Source organism: Tribolium castaneum, chromosome 1 (genome assembly GCF_031307605.1).
Source record: "Tribolium castaneum strain GA2 chromosome 1, icTriCast1.1, whole genome shotgun sequence".
Taxonomy (NCBI): Eukaryota; Metazoa; Arthropoda; class Insecta; order Coleoptera; family Tenebrionidae; genus Tribolium; species Tribolium castaneum.
Genome location: NC_087394.1, coordinates 33,071,187 through 33,082,680, shown reverse-complemented (window position 1 = coordinate 33,082,680; position 11,494 = coordinate 33,071,187). Strand labels below are relative to the sequence as shown.

General features: G+C 31.7%; 1 long non-coding RNA gene across 1 annotated transcript; it reads left to right on the top strand.

Annotated features, from left to right (window-relative positions):
* Positions 1-3,161: 3,161 nt before the first annotated feature.
* Positions 3,162-10,107, top strand: LOC107397477 (uncharacterized). Its single transcript, XR_001574556.2, has 3 exons — positions 3,162-7,489; positions 7,547-7,622; positions 7,678-10,107. It is a non-coding gene; the product is annotated as an uncharacterized LOC107397477 (long non-coding RNA).
* Positions 10,108-11,494: the final 1,387 nt, after the last annotated feature.

The window sequence follows — 11,494 nt, the reverse complement described above, 5'->3', positions numbered from 1 at the left end:
AATTTATTGCGACTCGAAACGAATTAACATTGAACGTGAATGCGGTCCGAGTACATTTTTATTAATTTGAAGCGCGAATTAAATTTTATTTTCAAATTAACAAATTTATTGCGACTCGAAACGAATTAACATTGAACGTGAATGCGGTCCGAGTACATTTTTATTAATTTGAAGCGCGAATTAAATTTTATTTTCAAATTAACAAATTTATTGCGACTCGAAACGAATTAACATTGAACGTGAATGCGGTCCGAGTACATTTTTATTAATTTGAAGCGCGAATTAAATTTTATTTTCAAATTAACAAATTTATTGCGACTCGAAACGAATTAACATTGAACGTGAATGCGGTCCGAGTACATTTTTATTAATTTGAAGCGCGAATTAAATTTTATTTTCAAATTAACAAATTTATTGCGAATCGAAACGAATTAACATTGAACGTGAATGCGGTCCGAGTACATTTTTATTAATTTGAAGCGCGAATTAAATTTTATTTTCAAATTAACAAATTTATTGCGAATCGAAACGAATTAACATTGAACGTGAATACGGTCCGAGTACATTTTTATTAATTTGAAGCGCGAATTAAATTTTATTTTCAAATTAACAAATTTATTGCGACTCGAAACGAATTAACATTGAACGTGAATGCGGTCCGAGTACATTTTTATTAATTTGAAGCGCGAATTAAATTTTATTTTCAAATTAACAAATTTATTGCGACTCGAAACGAATTAACATTGAACGTGAATGCGGTCCGAGTACATTTTTATTAATTTGAAGCGCGAATTAAATTTTATTTTCAAATTAACAAATTTATTGCGACTCGAAACGAATTAACATTGAACGTGAATGCGGTCCGAGTACATTTTTATTAATTTGAAGCGCGAATTAAATTTTATTTTCAAATTAACAAATTTATTGCGACTCGAAACGAATTAACATTGAACGTGAATGCGGTCCGAGTACATTTTTATTAATTTGAAGCGCGAATTAAATTTTATTTTCAAATTAACAAATTTATTGCGACTCGAAACGAATTAACATTGAACGTGAATGCGGTCCGAGTACATTTTTATTAATTTGAAGCGCGAATTAAATTTTATTTTCAAATTAACAAATTTATTGCGACTCGAAACGAATTAACATTGAACGTGAATGCGGTCCGAGTACATTTTTATTAATTTGAAGCGCGAATTAAATTTTATTTTCAAATTAACAAATTTATTGCGAATCGAAACGAATTAACATTGAAACGTGAATGCGGTCCGAGTACATTTTTATTAATTTGAAGCGCGAATTAAATTTTATTTTCAAATTAACAAATTTATTGCGACTCGAAACGAATTAACATTGAACGTGAATACGGTCCGAGTACATTTTTATTAATTTGAAGCGCGAATTAAATTTTATTTTCAAATTAACAAATTTATTGCGACTCGAAACGAATTAACATTGAACGTGAATGCGGTCCGAGTACATTTTTATTAATTTGAAGCGCGAATTAAATTTTATTTTCAAATTAACAAATTTATTGCGACTCGAAACGAATTAACATTGAACGTGAATGCGGTCCGAGTACATTTTTATTAATTTGAAGCGCGAATTAAATTTTATTTTCAAATTAACAAATTTATTGCGACTCGAAACGAATTAACATTGAACGTGAATGCGGTCCGAGTACATTTTTATTAATTTGAAGCGCGAATTAAATTTTATTTTCAAATTAACAAATTTATTGCGACTCGAAACGAATTAACATTGAACGTGAATGCGGTCCGAGTACATTTTTATTAATTTGAAGCGCGAATTAAATTTTATTTTCAAATTAACAAATTTATTGCGACTCGAAACGAATTAACATTGAACGTGAATACGGTCCGAGTACATTTTTATTAATTTGAAGCGCGAATTAAATTTTATTTTCAAATTAACAAATTTATTGCGACTCGAAACGAATTAACATTGAACGTGAATGCGGTCCGAGTACATTTTTATTAATTTGAAGCGCGAATTAAATTTTATTTTCAAATTAACAAATTTATTGCGACTCGAAACGAATTAACATTGAACGTGAATGCGGTCCGAGTACATTTTTATTAATTTGAAGCGCGAATTAAATTTTATTTTCAAATTAACAAATTTATTGCGACTCGAAACGAATTAACATTGAACGTGAATGCGGTCCGAGTACATTTTTATTAATTTGAAGCGCGAATTAAATTTTATTTTCAAATTAACAAATTTATTGCGACTCGAAACGAATTAACATTGAACGTGAATGCGGTCCGAGTACATTTTTATTAATTTGAAGCGCGAATTAAATTTTATTTTCAAATTAACAAATTTATTGCGACTCGAAACGAATTAACATTGAACGTGAATGCGGTCCGAGTACATTTTTATTAATTTGAAGCGCGAATTAAATTTTATTTTCAAATTAACAAATTTATTGCGACTCGAAACGAATTAACATTGAACGTGAATGCGGTCCGAGTACATTTTTATTAATTTGAAGCGCGAATTAAATTTTATTTTCAAATTAACAAATTTATTGCGACTCGAAACGAATTAACATTGAACGTGAATGCGGTCCGAGTACATTTTTATTAATTTGAAGCGCGAATTAAATTTTATTTTCAAATTAACAAATTTATTGCGACTCGAAACGAATTAACATTGAACGTGAATACGGTCCGAGTACATTTTTATTAATTTGAAGCGCGAATTAAATTTTATTTTCAAATTAACAAATTTATTGCGACTCGAAACGAATTAACATTGAACGTGAATGCGGTCCGAGTACATTTTTATTAATTTGAAGCGCGAATTAAATTTTATTTTCAAATTAACAAATTTATTGCGACTCGAAACGAATTAACATTGAACGTGAATGCGGTCCGAGTACATTTTTATTAATTTGAAGCGCGAATTAAATTTTATTTTCAAATTAACAAATTTATTGCGACTCGAAACGAATTAACATTGAACGTGAATACGGTCCGAGTACATTTTTATTAATTTGAAGCGCGAATTAAATTTTATTTTCAAATTAACAAATTTATTGCGACTCGAAACGAATTAACATTGAACGTGAATGCGGTCCGAGTACATTTTTATTAATTTGAAGCGCGAATTAAATTTTATTTTCAAATTAACAAATTTATTGCGACTCGAAACGAATTAACATTGAACGTGAATGCGGTCCGAGTACATTTTTATTAATTTGAAGCGCGAATTAAATTTTATTTTCAAATTAACAAATTTATTGCGACTGAAACGAATTAACATTGAACGTGAATGCGGTCCGAGTACATTTTAATTAATTTGAAGCGCGAATTAAATTTTATTTTCAAATTAACAAATTTATTGCGACTCGAAACGAATTAACATTGAACGTGAATGCGGTCCGAGTACATTTTTATTAATTTGAAGCGCGAATTAAATTTTATTTTCAAATTAACAAATTTATTGCGACTGAAACGAATTAACATTGAACGTGAATGCGGTCCGAGTACATTTTAATTAATTTGAAGCGCGAATTAAATTTTATTTTCAAATTAACAAATTTATTGCGACTCGAAACGAATTAACATTGAACGTGAATGCGGTCCGAGTACATTTTTATTAATTTGAAGCGCGAATTAAATTTTATTTTCAAATTAACAAATTTATTGCGACTCGAAACGAATTAACATTGAAACGTGAATGCGGTCCGAGTACATTTTTATTAATTTGAAGCGCGAATTAAATTTTATTTTCAAATTAACAAATTTATTGCGACTCGAAACGAATTAACATTGAAACGTGAATGCGGTCCGAGTACATTTTTATTAATTTGAAGCGCGAATTAAATTTTATTTTCAAATTAACAAATTTATTGCGACTCGAAACGAATTAACATTGAAACGTGAATGCGGTCCGAGTACATTTTTATTAATTTGAAGCGCGAATTAAATTTTATTTTCAAATTAACAAATTTATTGCGACTCGAAACGAATTAACATTGAACGTGAATGCGGTCCGAGTACATTTTTATTAATTTGAAGCGCGAATTAAATTTTATTTTCAAATTAACAAATTTATTGCGAATCGAAACGAATTAACATTGAAACGTGAATGCGGTCCGAGTACATTTTTATTAATTTGAAGCGCGAATTAAATTTTATTTTCAAATTAACAAATTTATTGCGACTCGAAACGAATTAACATTGAACGTGAATGCGGTCCGAGTACATTTTTATTAATTTGAAGCGCGAATTAAATTTTATTTTCAAATTAACAAATTTATTGCGACTGAAACGAATTAACATTGAACGTGAATGCGGTCCGAGTACATTTTAATTAATTTGAAGCGCGAATTAAATTTTATTTTCAAATTAACAAATTTATTGCGACTCGAAACGAATTAACATTGAACGTGAATGCGGTCCGAGTACATTTTTATTAAATTATTGGGTCGCGAATTCAACTTTAATTTCGAATTAACAAATTTATTCCGAGTCGAAACGAATTAACATTGAACTTGAATGCCGTCAAAGTACACTTTTATTAAATTATTGGGTCGCGGATTAAACTTTAATTTTAAATTAACAAATTTATTGCGAAACGAAACAAATTAACACTGAACTTGAATGCAATTAAAGTACACTTTTATTAAATTGATTCGCGAATTAAACTTTAATTTCAAATTTAGAATTAAACCAAATTTAGGTAAGTGGTTGAAATAATTTGAATGCAATGAAGGAGCTGTTTACAGCAAGCGATTTAAATTTTATTTCAAAATTGAATTAAATTTATATTAATTTGTTTCGTTTCATCAAGTGATTTCACAATTAACAGCTAACGATTTAAATTTGAAAACTTCGTTTTCATTCTCGATTTAATTTTAACTAAATAAAATTTTAGTTTGCTTTTGTTAATTCTCGAAATGGGAATACGTTTGTAAAGTTCCCAATTTAAATTTAAACAAATTAAAATGAAAACGAATTATTTTACTTCAGAGTTTGAATTTGTAGATACGGAAATCATATAACTGGTTTTTTGCTACTGCTGTTTTTGTAGCATCATTGGCCTGACATTAATTTCATAAATTTTTAACCTCATTTGAGGCGTTGTGTATCGAAAAAATATTTTGAAAAACAAAGGCTTTTTGAAGTTACTTAAACATCAGTATCATCTTAACGGAGGTGTGCTTAACGATTCGAACTTGGAATTCACTGCAATTATTTTGTCTTCTATTTGTTAAACTATTGTTAAATTTTAAATTCAACAAATTAACAAAGGGAAGTATGTACTTTGAAAGAAAATAGGTTTAAAGTACACGTGTTCTTATATCTAGTATAACATTTTTTTACACCGCTACTGAAAGCAGCCAACAAAATTCTGATTTTTACCGCGTCTTGTCTTTTCTTGTTTTCAATTTACTTTCACTGTGTACCTATTGTTTATCTCACACATTTTTCACTTTATCTTTTCTTCTCTCTCTCCCCTCTTTGTTTCTTTCTTTCTCTTTTTTTTCTTCTTTTTCTTCTTCCTCATATGAACGCTTAAAACGGGAATAGATGTAACCGCAGATGCTGACTGACTGCAGTCAATTCAATTTGTTTCCAATTCATTGAAGAAAAAGCTATGAATGCAATTTTACTTATGAGATATTTTCCTCACTCCAGGTAATTTTTTGCTTGCGTCATCATCGCCTACTGGGCCAACCGGGGATTTTAAATTAATCCACATTGTTGCATCGAAAACAAATGGTCTCGTGGCATGGTGCTGAACCATTGGGAAAAGGAAACTATCTGATGGTTATAATAGAAGACATAATTGAACGTCGCTCCAACTCATGGCATGTTGGGGGAAAAGTGGAGGAAATAATAAAAAAAACTGGATTCGGTGGAACTGACTGATCTAATTATGATTTCTTAAAAGTGGGTTAGTATGATTCTCTTGAATAAGTGGGCACTGATTATTTTCCTATGACTAAATTTTATCAAAATTGATCAAAAAAAAAAAATTGCAAACCCCTAGATTTGTTAATGTATCAATGGTGTACTAAGCTCGTAGTAAAATCGAATAAAGACTCGATCTCATTAATTTGAGTGTGTTAGTCGTGCTGATGCTCCTCGATAGACACATACCTATAAACGGTATTAGCTGTCGTGCAAATACATATCTTAGATATGTAGAGGAGATGCTGCGAGCATAAAATAGTACACTAAATACAGGCATTTTCTAGGATGGCTTTGCATTCATTAAAAAAATCAAAAATATACACAAACTATAAAAAAAAATAAAAAATAAACAAAATAAAAAATAAAAAATAAAAAAAAATAAAAAATAAAAAATAAAAAAAAAAATAAAAAATAAAAAAAATGGTCGCAAAAGGAAATTAATCATTGCCTGTTTATTTAAGAGAATTGCTTAGGTGCCCAAGAATCATAATTAGATCGGTCAATTTCATCGAGTCCGCCTCTGCTTTTCTCCCGTTTGCCATGAGTTTGAGTGGCGTTCCCGTCTTCTATTATAATCATCACACTGTTTCCTTTTCCTGGTGGTGTCTGCACTGTGCCAGGAGACCATTGCTTTCGATGCTTCATTGTGGACAAATTTAAAATCACCAACTGGCCTATTTAGCCGATTATGACATAAGCAAGAATTATTTGGTCTGAGAATAAAATATTTCATGGGTAATGCGCATTTATAATTTTTTCTTGTTGTTTTTTTAATGGTGTCACATTATCATCACAGTCATCAACTGCTTTCTCATTTATTTCCACTTTAAGCGATTTTTTGTCAATATTTTGTTAATTTAATGAATTTGGTGGCTGATTTCGGTAGCGGATTTTTTTATAAGTCTTTGGTCTTCTTTAGCTATTATTATAATAATGTACATACTTTCCTTTATAATAAATATATAGATTCAAGTAAGAATTTTTTAAACATTACTATTTGTCCATTTCGGAAGCGAAATAAAAACAGTGAATTAAATTTTAATTCAGTCTTTTATAAACCGACCCTTAGTTTATTTGTTTATTAATCGAGGTTGTGGGTTTGTTAATTTTGCGTTTTAGAAGATTTATTATTTATGGTTTATTTTTTAACATTATTTATAGATTGGGTTTATTTGTTTTTCCATTATTGGTGTGGGTGTATAATTATTATTAGAGGGGGATTTAGACGTTGTACTAAAACTTTTTATGTCTGTTGACAAGTAGAATTTAAGTGAAACGTTTTAGTCTCCTCAAGAGCAGCTTTTACAATTCTCGTGTCACTTCAATTGTTACAACTTCTTTTTTTATATCTGTCCTTGGAATAAATTTTTCCGACGATTGTGAATGCTGCTCTTATTGTTCCTATTTATATTAATCGGAAATAATTTCTACTTTGATTTTGTTTACATGATTTGCTACCGCCTCAAGTTTCAGACCAAATTTGAAGAGGGCAATTATTGCTGCGACTAACACGACAGCATACATTGCATTGAACGGTAAGTAAATTTTAAGTTGATGAAATAAATTTAAGATAGAAACAAAAATCGTCTTAGGTCGTCACATGTGCCTTAACTTCGAAGTTTCCAGTTGGAGCTGAGGTTTTAGAGGTCACATAATAGTGGTGACTGGGTAAGGATTAAATTAAGCTTACTTTTTATAGATTTATTAAATATTTATCTTTAAGGATTGCTTTACGGACTGGACTGGTGGCGGTCTGCGGGATTCGGAGGACATCAAGGACATTCTTCGTCTGATTCTTCAGAAATTAATTTAACTGACAATAATGTAAAATATTTACCATTAAGATAGTTGTGTGTTTATTGAAATATTTAAGATTCATTGAATGTTGTTACATATTTGTGTGATTGGATATGTTTTATTAATAAAAGCTACATGGGGGGGGCAAGGGAAGTGCAATAAAATATAAGCATTATTGAGCAAAAAAAAAATTGAAGAAAAAGGTAAGTGGAAAAATGATGTACAAATAAAGTGTTTTAAATCGGTTTTCGCGCTTTAAATTAAAATTAAAAGTTTTATGATTACGTGTTGTCAATCATTACCAATATAAAAATCACACTAAATCGGTAACTAAATTTAAAAATGACGTGAACACGTGTTTAAAAAGTAGTGCCCCCCTAAAAATCGCGCTAAATTTGTTACAAAATTTAAAAATGCCACGTGTTTCTCGTACTGCCAACCTAAAAATCGCACTAAATAAATTTAAAAATGGCGCGGACACGTGTTTGTAAAGTAGACAACCCTAAAAATCGCACTAAATCTAAAAATGCCACGTGATTCTCGTACTGCCAACCTAAAAATCGCACTAAATAAATTTAAAAATGGCGCGGACACGTGTTTGTAAAGTAGACCACCCTAAAATTCGCACTAAATTCGTAACTAAATTTAAAAATGCCACGTGTTTCTCGTACTGCCAACCTAAAAATCGCACTAAATAAATTTAAAAATGGCGCGGACACGTGTTTGTAAAGTAGACCACCCTAAAATTCGCACTAAATCCGTAACTAAATTTTAAAATGCAACGTGTTTCTTGTACTGCCAACCTAAAAATCGCACTAAATAAATTTAAAAATGGCGCGGACACGTGTTTGTAAAGTAGACCACCCTAAAATTCGCACTAAATCCGTAACTAAATTTTAAAATGCCACGTGTTTCTCGTAATGCCAACCTAAAAATCGTACTAAATAAATTTAAAAATGGCGCGGATACGTGTTTATAAAGTAGACCACCCTAAAAATCGCACTAAACCTAAAAATGCCACGTGTTTCTCGTAATGCCAACCTAAAAATCGCACTAAATAAATTTAAAAATGGCGCGGACACGTGTTTGTAAAGTAGACCACCCTAAAATTCGCACTAAATCCGTAACTAAATTTTAAAATGCCACGTGTTTCTCGTAATGCCAACCTAAAAATCGTACTAAATAAATTTAAAAATGGCGCGGATACGTGTTTATAAAGTAGACCACCCTAAAAATCGCACTAAACCTAAAAATGCCACGTGTTTCTCGTAATGCCAACCTAAAAATCGCACTAAATAAATTTAAAAATGGCGCGGACACGTGTTTGTAAAGTAGACCACCCTAAAATTCGCAGTAAATCCGTAACTAAATTTTAAAATGCCCCGTGTTTCTCGTAATGCCAACCTAAAAATCGCACTAAATAAATTTAAAAATGGCGCGGACACGTGTTTATAAAGTAGACCACCCTAAAAATCGCACTAAACCTAAAAATGCCACGTGTTTCTCGTAATGCCAACCTAAAAATCGCACTAAATAAATTTAAAAATGGCGCGGACACGTGTTTGTAAAGTAGACAACCCTAAAAATCGCACTAAATCTAAAAATGCCACGTGATTCTCGTACTGCCAACCTAAAAATCGCACTAAATAAATTTAAAAATGGCGCGGACACGTGTTTGTAAAGTAGACCACCCTAAAATTTGCACTAAATCCGTAACTAAATTTAAAAATGCCACGTGTTTTTCGTACTGCCAACCTAAAAATCGCACTAAATAAATTTAAAAATGGCGCGGACACGTGTTTGTAAAGTAGACCACCCTAAAATTCGCACTAAATCCGTAACTAAATTTTAAAATGCCACGTGTTTCTCGTAATGCCAACCTAAAAATCGCACTAAATAAATTTAAAAATGGCGCGGACACGTGTTTGTAAAGTAGACCGCACTAAATCTAAAAATGCCACGTGTTTCTCGTACTGCCAACCTAAAAATCGCACTAAATAAATTTAAAAATGGCGCGGACACGTGTTTGTAAAGTAGACCACCCTAAAATTCGCACTAAATCCGTAACTAAATTTTAAAATGCCACGTGCTTCTCGTAATGCCAACCTAAAAATCGCACTAAATAAATTTCAAAATGGCGCGGACACGTGTTTGTAAAGTAGACCACCCTAAAATTCGCACTAAATCCGTAACTAAATTTTAAAATGCCACGTGTTTCTCGTACTGCCAACCTAAAAATCGCACTAAATAAATTTAAAAATGGCGCGGACACGTGTTTGTAAAGTAGACCACCCTAAAATTCGCACTAAATCCGTAACTAAATTTTAAAATGCCACGTGTTTCTCGTACTGCCAACCTAAAAATCGCACTAAATAAATTAAAAAATGGCGCGGACACGCGTTTATAAAGTAGACCACCCTAAAAATCGCACTAAACCTAAAAATGCCACTTGTTTCTCGTACTGCCAACCTAAAAATCGCACTAAATAATTTTAAAAATGGCGCGGACACGTGTTTGTAAAGTAGACCACCCTAAAATTCGCACTAAATCCGTAACTAAATTTTAAAATGCCACGTGTTTCTCGTAATGCCAACCTAAAAATCGTACTAAATAAATTTAAAAATGGCGCGGACACGTGTTTATAAAGTAGACCACCCTAAAAATCGCACTAAACCTAAAAATGCCACGTGTTTCTCGTAATGCCAACCTAAAAATCGCACTAAATAAATTTAAAAATGGCGCGGACACGTGTTTGTAAAGTAGACCACCCTAAAATTCGCACTAAATCCGTAACTAAATTTTAAAATGCCACGTGTTTCTTGTACTGCCAACCTAAAAATCGCACTAAATAAATTTAAAAATGGCGCGGACACGTGTGTGTAAAGTAGACCACCCTAAAATTCGCACTAAATCCGTAACTAAATTTTAAAATGCCACGTGTTTCTCGTAATGCCAACCTAAAAATCGCACTAAATAAATTTAAAAATGGCGCGGACACGTGTTTGTAAAGTAGACCACCCTAAAATTCGCACTAAATCCGTAACTAAATTTTAAAATGCCACGTGTTTCTCGTAATGCCAACCTAAAAATCGCACTAAATAAATTTAAAAATGGCGCGGACACGTGTTTATAAAGTAGACCACCCTAAAAATCGCACTAAACCTAAAAATGCCACGTGTTTCTCGTAATGCCAACCTAAAAATCGCACTAAATAAATTTAAAAATGGCGCGGACACGTGTTTGTAAAGTAGACCACCCTAAAATTCGCACTAAATCCGTAACTAAATTTTAAAATGCCACGTGTTTCTCGTAATGCCAACCTAAAAATCGTACTAAATAAATTTAAAAATGGCGCGGACACGTGTTTATAAAGTAGACCACCCTAAAAATCGCACTAAACCTAAAAATGCCACGTGTTTCTCGTAATGCCAACCTAAAAATCGCACTAAATAAATTAAAAATGGCGCGGACACGTGTTTGTAAAGTAGACCACCCTAAAATTCGCACTAAATCCGTAACTAAATTTTAAAATGCCACGTGTTTCTTGTACTGCCAACCTAAAAATCGCACTAAATAAATTTAAAAATGGCGCGGACACGTGTGTGTAAAGTAGACCACCCCAAAATTCGCACTAAATCCGTAACTAAATTTTAAAATGCCACGTGTTTCTCGTACTGCCAACCTAAAAATCGCACTAAATAAATTTAAAAATGGCGCGGACACGTGTTTATAAAGTAGACCAC